This window comes from Podarcis vaucheri (assembly GCF_965113315.1).
Source record: "Podarcis vaucheri genome assembly, chromosome: 5".
In the NCBI taxonomy this organism is placed as follows: Eukaryota; Metazoa; Chordata; class Lepidosauria; order Squamata; family Lacertidae; genus Podarcis; species Podarcis vaucheri.
Genome location: NC_138763.1, coordinates 82,093,131 through 82,105,307, shown reverse-complemented (window position 1 = coordinate 82,105,307; position 12,177 = coordinate 82,093,131). Strand labels below are relative to the sequence as shown.

General features: G+C 42.7%; 1 long non-coding RNA gene across 2 annotated transcripts in view; it reads right to left on the bottom strand.

Moving 5' to 3' along the window:
* LOC309532316 overlaps window positions 1-10,281 on the bottom strand; it is a 32,336-nt gene extending 22,055 nt beyond the window's left edge. For both annotated transcript variants that reach the window (XR_014219738.1, XR_014219739.1), the window contains exon 1: window positions 10,155-10,281. This is a non-coding gene — a long non-coding RNA (uncharacterized lncRNA). The remainder of the gene's footprint in view (window positions 1-10,154) is intronic.
* Between the last annotated feature and the right edge of the window lie 1,896 nt (window positions 10,282-12,177).

Sequence of the window (12,177 nt, the reverse complement as noted above, 5' to 3'; positions counted from 1 at the left end):
CCATGTACTTCATTTTACCTTATTTGGTTGCATAAGCCCCTGTGAATACATTGCCTGCCATAAATAGTGCTGCCAGAAACCCCACACACATCGCCTGTATTTTTTTTTAACCACAATTTTTTACTGTTTTTTTGTAATTGTGTAAATGTTGCATGCCGTATGTTTTAATAATTTTTTTAAAAACACACAGCAACAAGAAGAACAACAACAACGCATACCCCTCAATTAATGAGAAAATAAATTGCATTCAAAAATTATCAAACAAACACATTTAAGGTTTGGAAGAATTGGCAAGAATGCCTTTCCCCAACTGGCTCACCATTATTCCCACTTGGTCATAAATTGACTACAATCAACTATCAGCTTTGTCACATATTGGCAGCTAAGTTACTTAAAGCACAGGCTAATGGATTTCTGATTAATTTGAGTCCATTGCATCACAAAGGCAAAGAACTGGTCTCTATTATTTACAGACTGGTCCCTTCATGCGCCTTAAATCTTCTTGGGAGAGGAATCTCAGGGGAAATCACTGTGTGGTCAGCTAAGCCTGACAAATCTGTTTCATCACATGCGAGGTAATTTTCCCTCAGAATTCTGCATAGGTGGCATCGTATACCTGGGCAGATGTCTCATGTCACATCACAGTCAGAACAGAATTGCTAGCGGGGCTGTGGGCTCTGGGGTCATTTTTCCATTGTTCTGGTCTCAAGTCTATCAAGAAATATATGAAATAATTAGATGACCTGTTTAGGCTTCTCTGCAACCACCTCACAATGATAAAGGAAGCTCAAACTGTCACAACCCTAAATAAATTATAAAGGACATGGGCGGGGGGGGGGGAATGAAGCCTCTTTCGCAGGGGAAGAAAACTTTTGAGAAACTGGAGGAGAGATTTCAGTGTGGCACTAGTCATAATGTACTTGGTATGGAATATCACAGAGGGTGGAAACTCTCTTGCACTACCATGAGAAGGGTTATCCTTAATGATGTGCCAAAAACATTTGAATGAAAATCATTTTAAATAGGAACATGCTTTAATTCAGCAATCGGTTCTCATCCCACCAGGCTTTTCAGAGATTGATGAAGAGCTGCAGATATAATTTTAAAAGGGCTGCTTTCTGTTTAAAAAAAAGGAGTGATGTTGGAATGTCAGAGTAATTATTCAGCCTAAAATAACAGGGTGACATAGTCTTCATAAATTACTTAGCTCACCTGCAATCGCAGGCTGCCAAAGTTCTAATTCTCACTACTTAAGTGCTTCAGAATATTTTTTGCTTCTGTCCTCCGGAGACAGTTGTAGATGGATTTTACCTTTGAGGAAGGTCATATGTCTATTAGAAAACAGAACTCTGTGCTTTTATTTTTTATTTTTAAGGGTACATCTCGCTCTTCTTTTGTACCCTTCCCCTGCTACTAGATCAAGTCTCTCCTTGCCAAAACACCATGACAAGTGTAAACTTCCTGTCCCTTGAAACAGTTTGCCATGCGTCCAGAGCAAACCGCAGAAGAGTTGCTGCTGAAAGAACCAACAATCCAAAGTGACAACTTGCACTTGCCTGCAGGAACTCAATCATGTTAGGGTGTTTTTAACATGGAGGCTAATGTGTGCTGCCATTGGACTGTATGTAATAAGCAGAGATTAGAGGATGCAGGAATGTCCTTGAGGCAGCAACTGAATTGGCCTCTTTGCAGAATGCCATGCAGGGTAAAATGTCGGTAGCTGAAGTAACAGGCCTCCTCTGTATCAACACTCTGCCAAATAAGTGAGCCTGGCAATGGGTGACTTAGATCCAGATGTTCATTGAGATGCAGATGTGCATCTGGATGGACATTCATATGCAATCTGTGATCCCACAGGGACAAAAATGTATTTATTTCAATAATGCCTACATTGCCCAATGTCAGGCTTTGGGGAATCGGCTCCTCCCCCGTGGTCATAAATGAGCAGATCAAATGAAAGGAATTCTTACCAGGTAGTTTCTTTAATAAACACAGTGAAGGACAAAATAAAGTGTCCACCCAGAATGGTAGCGCTCCCAATTAAGCTTACACCCACCCACTCTGTCCCTTTTAATCTGCTCACTCCTACATTTTGTACCCTCTGTGCTTTCCGTTCTGAAACTTTCTGAGCTCCTCATGACCTTGGGGAGATCGGAGGAATGCTCTCCAGTGACTGTGAATCTGTTAACCCTCTCTCTTCCAATGTCACTTCTCCTAGCTGTTCCCCATCCAGTATTTCCCAGCTTCTGCCTTCTGAACTATGCCCCTCTGCAAACCACTGTTCCAAATCTATACTGTCCTCCTGCTCCTGGGAAGATTCAGGACCAGGAGCAGGACCAGGGGGAGGGGGGTGGCTCCCACCATTCCTCCTCAGTGCAGTCCTCCTCAGCACAGTCCCTGACACTTGGACTTTGCACAGTAATTCATATGCAAAGGATATAGAATGGGCAGCATGCAGTAATTCAAGTATGCAAAGGGATTTTCCCAGTGATGCTATCTGTTGCAGTCCCTCATAGCCACTGAAGAGACACTCAGAAGGGTCAGAGGAACCCCTGGAGAAGGAAACAATGCCATACAGAGAGACACAATAAATAGGAAATCAGCCATTCCCCTGATAGATGAGCATAGGACTCAGGATGGGAAATAGCATGCTAATTATCCTTTCCCATCCCTAGCCACCAGACCCAGCTCTGAATGAAAGCATCTTACACAATGCCTGGAAACTCACCCAGAATACACCCAGAGGAGAGTATTTCGGATTGAAGAATGAAACTCAAATGTAGCACAATGTAAAGGTTGTATCCAACTGTGTCCCTCTGCTGACAGAAGGCTCTTTGATCCAGGAGAAGTTTGCATGAGTGGGAGAGCGGGTAGGTGATTCTCAGTCATTCCCCACACCTACCACACCCTCCCTCTCAAATCTCAAATTAAGAGTTGGAAAGCATTTATTTTAACCAGCCATTGCACTCATCTCCTGTACTCTGCCAGTACAAAGTAACACAAATATCCCATAAGATGAGAAAGTTCGTACCACCCACCCTTTATTGGAAGGGGGGAGAAATAATTATGTATATAGGCCTCCACATGGAAAGCTTGTGGCTACACAATGCATTTTCAGCGGGGTGGAGTCACATTCTATAACATGTGCTACAATGGTGCAGAGGTGCAAACATAAGAAACACTGTCCTCCTTGAAAGCTGTATTGTTGTATAGTAAGGTCTCTTGCATCTATGCAGCATAACAAAAAACCATCAATGCTAAAGACCCTCCAAACATTTCCTCAAAATTCTACCTTGAAAATTTTGATAAGAAATGTTATTCAAATGTTCTATGGGTGTTTAAAATAATGTTTGTAAAACAAAAACAGAAACAGAAGCCTTTCTCATGGGAATTATAAGGATAGAACTCCCAAAACTCTATAGAAATTTATTCATCTATGCGACCACAGAGACAAGAATGTTACTGGCCCCAAAATGGAAAGAAGAAGAAGTCCCAACAAAGGAAGAATGGATACAAAAAAATATGGAATATGCAAAAATGGCGAAACTTACCGGAAGAATAAGGAATCACGATAACAAACTTTTTATAAAAGAATGGAAATGCTTTATTGAATATTTACAGGCAAATTGTAAACAGATAAAAACACTGGCAGGATTGTTGTAATAACCTGCAGTTACATGAGAGTATATATTTAAAGAAGAAAAATAAATGAGTAAGATAAGTTAATTTGGAGATGCAGAAGATATTAAAAATTATTTTTAAGGAACTGCGGAAAGGGGGGGAAGGAAGTCAAGTTTTAAAATGTCAAAATGACTGTAAAATCAATGAAATGTATATATCTAAAAAGAATAAATAGAATTAGGGGGAAAAACAAAAAAACAAATGTCCTATGGATGTAAGAATAGTGGGTAGATATTTGATATATTCCACATCAGTACTTTGCTGTAGCAGTCGACACTGAAAGGAACCTGAAGAACCATAATAGTATTGAACAGTCCCCAACATTTAGCAGCCAACATTTCACAGTATCTGATAACTGTCAGACAGCAGCAGTCAGTATTCAACAATATCTCCTATGTAGTGTTCAACTATTTGACACTACTTGATAGCTGACACACACAGTAGCTATTAGAATTTGACAGTATCTGATGCGTATCTTGAGAGGTTTCTCATATGTTTCTTTTATTGTGTCTTTAAGAAACACGAAGATGATATTGTATACCCTGCCCTCATTGGACCTTTCTTCCAAGTAAGTGCCTTTAAGGTCATGTGCATGTTGTCATCAGTTTTGAAAGCCCAGGGGATGACCAAAACAATAAATATCTTATACGCAAGTTGTGTGTGCTCTGCACTATAACAATTCAAAAGGTGAATTATGCGATGCATGCATATTGTGTAAATCAAGGAAATGCTTTGCTCTCAGTTTGTGCAACTTATTTTGTTATTTTTACTATTTTGCTGATAGGCATGTGGAAAGGGAACATGGATTTATACAAGGCGGTGAAGCCCTGCCTTCAGGTCACAGGAAATTTTATTATCAATTGAACTGAGATTTGAGATTCAGGAAGTGCTGTCCCTACACTTTCATGGATATCTTCACAGATCTTCAAAAATCTGAATATTTAAAAAGCAATAAACAAGCAAAGCACCTGGGATTCTTAGGGAATGGGATTTTGTGGCAAGTAGCAAGCTTGGAGAATTGTGTGCCAGACATGCAGCCCTGAGTATATTGCCCATGCAGCTACTGGATTTGCATGAGCAAAACTAAGCCTGTGCCAATATGTTTCACTTTTAGACCATATATGAGGGAGAAGAGGCAAAAAGAAAATACCATTGCTATTGGGGAGGAAATTTCAGGGGGTGCACAGATTTCACATTTACCTTAAGTCTCCATAACATTATGATGTAACTAAGTTTTGTGTGTCTGCATTCTTGTCTGAATTTTAAAAACAATTCTTGTGCTGTATTCTGCAGCCTTCCTGGCTGCCAGCATTTCCCGCAAGCATTTGAGAAGGCCACAAAGTGTAGACAGCCCGAGACTGCCTGTGGAGGGGCCTAAGAGCAACACATTTTTTAAAAATAAAAAGGTAAAAGGAATTCCTTTCAATTTGGTTTTAACCTTTGTCACCAGATATAAGGCACTCCACAGACAGCCTCCAGGGTTGTCTGCACTTTGAGGTCCTCTCTTCTCAGGGGCTTTCAGGAAGCTATGAGGTCTAGAAGGCAGCCATATTTTAAGCAGGGACACATGCAAACGTAATCAATGGCTGCCTCATAATGCCTCAAAGCCTTAAGGTAATCCAGCTTTAAAAACAAAGTTCCCTCCCCCTCTTTCACTGAATAAGGAAGATAATAACTGCATCTTTTGCAAGGGGAGAGGGAAGACACTAAGCAGAAAGTGAGAGTTCTGCCTGAAACCAAATATGAAGCACCACCTTTTAAGAATGCATTAACTTTTCATTTTAAAGACAGGTTTTGGAAGTGTGTCAAGCAAGAGTTTTCACGAACTGACCATGCTACAAAGAGGTGATAGTGGCGCAGACAAGGAGACCTTGTTGGAGTTACATATTCTTGAATCTGATTTGGGTACTCAGACCCAGAAACCTGCCCCCTAAATAAATTCACACTTGACTCAAATTTTTGGTTTGCTTTTGGCAGAATTTAGGCCACAACTTTATTGATTACAGAAAGTGACTGGTTGCATAGGCTCTGGTTCCAGCATAGGTCAGCCAAGGGTGAACACCTGGATAAGCAGAAAGCCGGGAACAGGCTATCTCTGCCACCCAAATGTCCCCCTAGACTCAGGCATGGGCACAACCCCCTGTCAGGGGTTGACCAAACCATTGAGTCCCTGGATTCCTTTAACAGAATTCCCTTCGCATAGGGATGGTGAGAGCGTTCTCCCATCCCTATCACCTGAGCAAGAGCCTATCTGCAACCTTACAAGTTGTGACGATTTGCTACGCGGCAGATGAACCCAAATGGCAACAGCCAATCAGCCAAGTAGGGAAAATTCCTGCTGTGCCCCTGTCCCAATGACAGACAACACACGACGGCATAGTAAAGTCAAACACAAAGCCCTAACAGTAGGGAGAGGTGGGTGGGTGTTCCGAATGCACGTGCTGAAACAGGAAGCTGTGGGTATAAATAGGTCCCTCAGACCATTTGGACTGTGTCCCATTGGCCAGATTGTACCCAGCTATGAGGGACCTACCAATCAGGTGTTGTGGCTGACCACTTGTACCCACCCACAACACAGGGTGTCAGTTTTCCAGGTCTTACTACAATACGTGCCCTCTTTAAGGGAGGACCCGATTTATATTGTGGCATGTACAACCTGCTTAAAAGGCAAGGTGTGCTTTTACAGGAGAGATACCATTTAGTTCAGGTGACGAGGGGAATCAGAACCATGCTTCAGACCACATATTATAGTATGCTCCCCAGAATCAGCTGAATCAACTCAGAGCTAAACAATGTTACATTTAGCAGATAAGAAATGACCCACCCTCCACAATCCTGTCCTTATCCCATTGTCTGGCCCGAGCCATTTATAGGCAGGAAATGTGAGTCAACTGAATTATGAGGCTCTGTCTCTCATTCTCTTGTGGATTGAGATTGCCAAATCGAATGCAATGGTTTCTGGGGTCCTGTCTTTCTTTTATTTGTTTGTTTCTTGGAAAGAAACCCTACAAGAAGATCACTATTTAAGAGGGAAAGTGCATTAGGAAAGCCATTGAAAATAGTCATAGTATTTTATGGGTTCCTGGTGTTTCTCAGAAATGTTTTGTGCTTCTGGATGAGAAGATTAGTAAGAAAAAACATGTGCCTTGCCTACTCATCGGGACATTTTTGTCAACAGCTTGGGACCAGGATACCTAAAATACTGCCTCAAACATTCAACCAAACCCTGCATTGCAGCATAAGGCCTCTTGCAGATACTATCTCACCAAGTGGTCTGTTCCATGCAAAATTTGACCTTTCATGTGGCGGCATACATATGTATGCTGCCTTTCCATAGTTCAATCCATGCTGAAGGCGGCTTACAACATGAAAAAAGTATACAATTACAGCCTAACAAAAGTAAAAAGGTAAAGGTAAAGGTACCCCTGCCCGAACGGGCCAGTCTTGACAGACTCTGGGGTTTGTGCGCCCATCTCACTTAAGAGGCCGGGGGCCAGCGCTGTCCGGAGACACTTCCGGGTCACGTGGCCAGCGTGACAAAGCTGCTCTGGCGAGCCAGAGCCGCACACGGAACGCCGTTTACCTTCCCGCTGGTAAGCGGTACCTATTTATCTACTTGCCCCCGGGGGTGCTTTCGAACTGCTAGGTTGGCAGGCGCTGGGACCGAGCAGCGGGAGCGCACCCCGCCGCGGGGATTCGAACCGCCGACCTTTCGATCGGCAAGTCCTAGGCGCTGAGGCTTTAGCCCACAGCGCCACCCGCGTCCCTCTAACAAAAGTAGTCATATGCAATAAGTAAAACATCAAAAAATACACAACCAAACAAATATAAGACATACCTGAATATAAGCCACACCTTTTAAATTGGGGGGGGGGGTTAAAAAAAAGAAAATACCCGAATATAAGCCACTCCCTTGAAATTCTGCAGGCACTCACACCCGTTCCATTTTATCGTATGTCTGTTGCAGCAGCGATATTGTAAAAGCCAATTTTTGTAAGGTCGCGAATTTAAGCTGCACTTTAACTTTTCATGGTCAGAATTTTTTTTGGGGGGGGAGGGGGAGTGAGGCGAGAAACTTACGGTCTTCAAATAAAAACATCTTGAAGGTCCCAGGCCTCAGAGAGGTTAGGCTGGCCTCAACTAGAGCCAGGGCCTTCTCGGCTGCGGCTCCAATCTGGTGGAATGCTCTGTCACAAGAGACCAGGGCCCTGCGGGACTTGACATCTTTCCGCAGGGCCTGCAAGACAGAGCTGTTCCACCAGGCCTTTGGTCAGGGCGCAGCCTGACTCCCTCCTCTGGCAACCTGCACAGAATTTTGCTTAATTGGTTGCCTTCAATTTGATTTAATTAATTTTTATAATGAAATATTTTTAGATTGTGTAACTATTTTACTGTTTGATTATTTGATTGTTGTTAGCCGCCCTGAGCCCGGCTTCGGCTGGGGAGGGCGGGATATAAATAAAATTTATTATTATTATTATTATTATTATTATTATTATTATTATTATTATTATTATTATTTTCAGGCCAATACAGTATGTTTTTGTTGTTATATCATCTTGGAATTCTTGAGGGGAAGATATTCATAATTTGCAATAAATTAATAAAGGACAAGCTTCGTGCCAGCTTGCCATGCCAATTCTTATCTTCCCCTATGTACAGTTGTTGAGAGCCTACTTTTAGTCCACATGTGGTCCCAGGGAGGCCCATTCAACAATGTATGGCAATGTGCCCTGAAGCATCTCCCAGAATCCACATTTCTGTGATGGATGCACAGGAACTCCTTGGCTAACAAGTCAATATGAGAGGTGTTCCCTGAAAGCCAAGGTTTGACAGCCACTGCCCCATGCCAAATCCAAAGGATTGGTGAATGGAAATGCCACATGTATCAAGGTTTATATCTTAAAAACATGTGCTTTCCTTATCAGTCAGGAGATTTCATAGAATCATAGTATCATAAATTGTAGAGTTAGAAGGGATCCCGCTGCAATGCAGGTATCTCAGCTACAGCATCCATGACGGAAGGCCATCCAACCTCTGCTTAATATCCTCCAAGAAAGGAGAGTCCACAACCTCCTGAGGGAGTCTGTTCCACTGCCAAAAAGCTCTTATTGTCAAAAAGTTCTTCTTGACGTTCATTCAGAATCTCCTTTCTTGTAGGTCAAAGCCATTGGCTTGAGCCCTACCCTCCAGAACAGGAGAAAACAAGCTTGTTCCCTCCTCCCTGTGACAGCCTTTGATATATCTGAAGATGGCTATCATATCTCTTCTCAGTCTCCTCCTTTCCAGGCTAAACATATCCAGTTCCTTCAACTGTTCCTCATGAGGCTTGGTTTAGAATTTTAATTTAGAATTTTAGTCCTTGGTTTCCAGCAGAGCAGTGGGGAGTTAGGAAACAAAATCAAAAGGCACCTGCCCCTTGATTTGTGTAACACACCATAGTGACCAAGAAAGAAAGAAGCAATGAGAATAGACAGCAACCAAGGCCACCAAATCAACATGCAAGGCAAGGAACTGCCTCACATTTACAAGATATATAGGCAGTCTTCCAAAGTGACTTCTCTGTGTAATAAAAACTAATGGCAGTCACAAACTATTGAACAGGGTAACTGATAAGAATTACCTTTGATTTTATTTGTATTGTTACTGGCCAAGGCGTTTCTATAAAGCCATGTGCCTGCCATAAGATAGACAATGAGTCAAGTCCATTTCCAATTAAACTACTGATGGGTGTGCCTCAGAGCCTGCAAATATACAATGCAAATAAATTGCCCAAGACACTGTTCTTTGTCCAGCTAAGCACATGACAAACATGGTTGGTGACTTCTCAGGCCATTAGTGATTCACTTGCAGTCCTCCTATGGAAGGATATGTGCGATGAAGACTCTCAGCTAATAGTGAGCTTTAGTTCTCATAGCTAGTATAGGCAATCATGGGTAGGGGTACGGGCCAGTCAGATGGGAGACTGCTTGGGAACTAGGGATCATTGAGGGATTTGTCCCTAGCAAATACTCATACAAAACTGGTGTGATCCACACCTCCTAGATGTGGATGGATCAGAATGCAGTTACCTTTCAGATAACATTTGGTGGTTCCCTCATTGCAAGAAGTGAACCAGGTATAGGGCCTTCTCCGTAGCTTTGCCCACCCTGTGGAATGTCCTCCCATCAAAGGAGGAGTAATTATATAACCTTTAGGAGACATCTGAAGGCAGTCCTGTATAGGGAAGCTTTTTAAGGTTTAATGTTTTACTTTTTTATATATAAACTGGAAGCTGCCCAGAGTGGCTGGGGCAACCCAATCAGATGAGGAGGGTATTAACAACAACAACAACAACACAACAACAACATTGTTATCATCATCATCATCTTAGCCCAAGCTACAGATCTAGTGACATTTGTGAGTCTTCACATGCAGTTACAAAGGGAAGTTTTCCATACAACTATTGTGTTAATACACTTAACCTTACTTACGGCGATATGCTTGAGGCTCCTGATCAAAACATAGAAAACACTTTATCTTCTTGAAAAATGTAACTTAGCAGAATTCTCTGAGGACCAAACAGCTCAATCCTTTTCTGGGAAAACCTCCATAAGTAAGGTACACAAATATTACCTAGGCAACCACATCTCTACACACCCGTGTGTGAGGTCACAAAAGGCTAATGAAACAAGCATATGAAACTGTCTCACCCTGAGTCAAAATACTGGTCCATCTGATTCAATGTTGCCTACTGGTCCATCTGATTCAATGTTGCCTACTTTGGAAGCAGCTCTCAAAGGTTTCAGGTACAGATCTACCCCAGTCCTGCAATCAGATCTTCTTTAACTGGAAATATTAAGGATTGGACATGGGATCTTCTGTGTGCACATGTATAAATCTCAGGTTGGCTGAAGCCCTTACTTGCAAGCTGAGAGTCAAGGGCCAGGCATCTCAGAATACTTCTTCCCCTAACACTTGATGATGTTGGAACACCACCCAGTCAAAGTTTTTGTATCCCCAAGGTGAGTGTCCTTTTTTGTGCTCAATTTATTCCTCCCTGTCCCGCCTCTTCTGTGAGATTTCCTCGCAGCAGCAGCAATTCTGACACTGGAACAGCTTCACTGCAAAGAAGTGGGTTCTGATACAGAGAAGGTGAGTCCCATTTATCTTCAGAGCAACAAATTCCTGCAGCCTCAAAGCCTCATTCTTCATGAAGGGACTTCCAAGGAATTTCAAGGGAAGCAAAAATAGTTTCAGTAAGTGACATTTCTCAAGGGAGCTCTGCAGATCCTTATCTATTACAGACAGGAGGGAAATTGTGTGCATTATGGATGAGAGATACGCAGCCTTCAGAATACCCATGCACAATGTATTCATGGTGAATTAGCATATATTCTAATATGTTCTATCCCTCTGTTATGTTTTTAAACCACCCTTCATCCCAAGGAGATCCCAGGTCAGCAAATTGTAAGAAATACACACAATTGTGTGTATTCCTTACAATTGTCTGTTTCTGTGTGTGTGTGTGTGTGTGAGAGAGAGAGAGAGAGAGAGAGTGTGCGCACACACAACTAAAAATCAAGAGAAAGCAGAACATTCTCAGCTCACTTTCTGAAGGAGCAGTAACATCATTCCCTGATGATAAATGCCTGGTAACACAAGGACGGTCTTTTGAACAGCAGAGGGTTCTACAACCAGGGTGCCACAGAAAATAAGGTCCTATCCCAGGTCACTGAATTGCAAACCACAGCCATAGGCAGAAGCACGAGTAGGGTCTCCTCCACAGATCATAAGGCTGAGGGTGGAAGATAATGGAAAATGTTTGCTTATATAAAAAAGGGCAAATCAGGGGAGGGTTGGCTCGGCAAGTGCAGAGAGTCAATAATGGGTGGTAGTTATCTAAAACCTCAGAATCCAGGTAGGTCCCCTTAAAGAGAATATGTACCCTCTCCACCACTTTTAGATTGATTATAGGAGTTTATAGCTTCCTCCAATGAGGCAGTCTTGACTGTCTGCACTCCCCTGGCCAGCCCTTCCTGGCTTGCTCTTTTATGCCAAGACAGGCAAGTGTCAAGAGAACCAATGACTGCCATAGTAATGTTAGTATAATTCTGACTGTCTGTGAGCTCATATGTGGGTGGGGGTGTGTTCAGGAACAGAACAGATCCTGTTACATTCCTTATGACATCATCAGAGATTGAAATTGGGCTCAGAATCAGACTTGGAATAAACCAAGATATTGCCCAAGTTTGTTTGTTTTAAAATCTTTTTTCCAAGCCTGACTGGGCGGGTTCTTTCTTCCAATAGTAATTCGGCACTCCTAATAGCAAGCTATATTTTAAGGAAGCTGTCTATCACTGCTGATCATTTCACATTCAGTGGCGTAGCGTGGGGGGTGCAGGGGGGGCCAGCCACACCGGGCGCAACATCTGGGGGTTAGGGTTAGGGGGCGCAGAACCACGGGTTAGGGGGCGCAAATCCACGGGTTAGGGGGCACAAATTACTTGCCTTGCC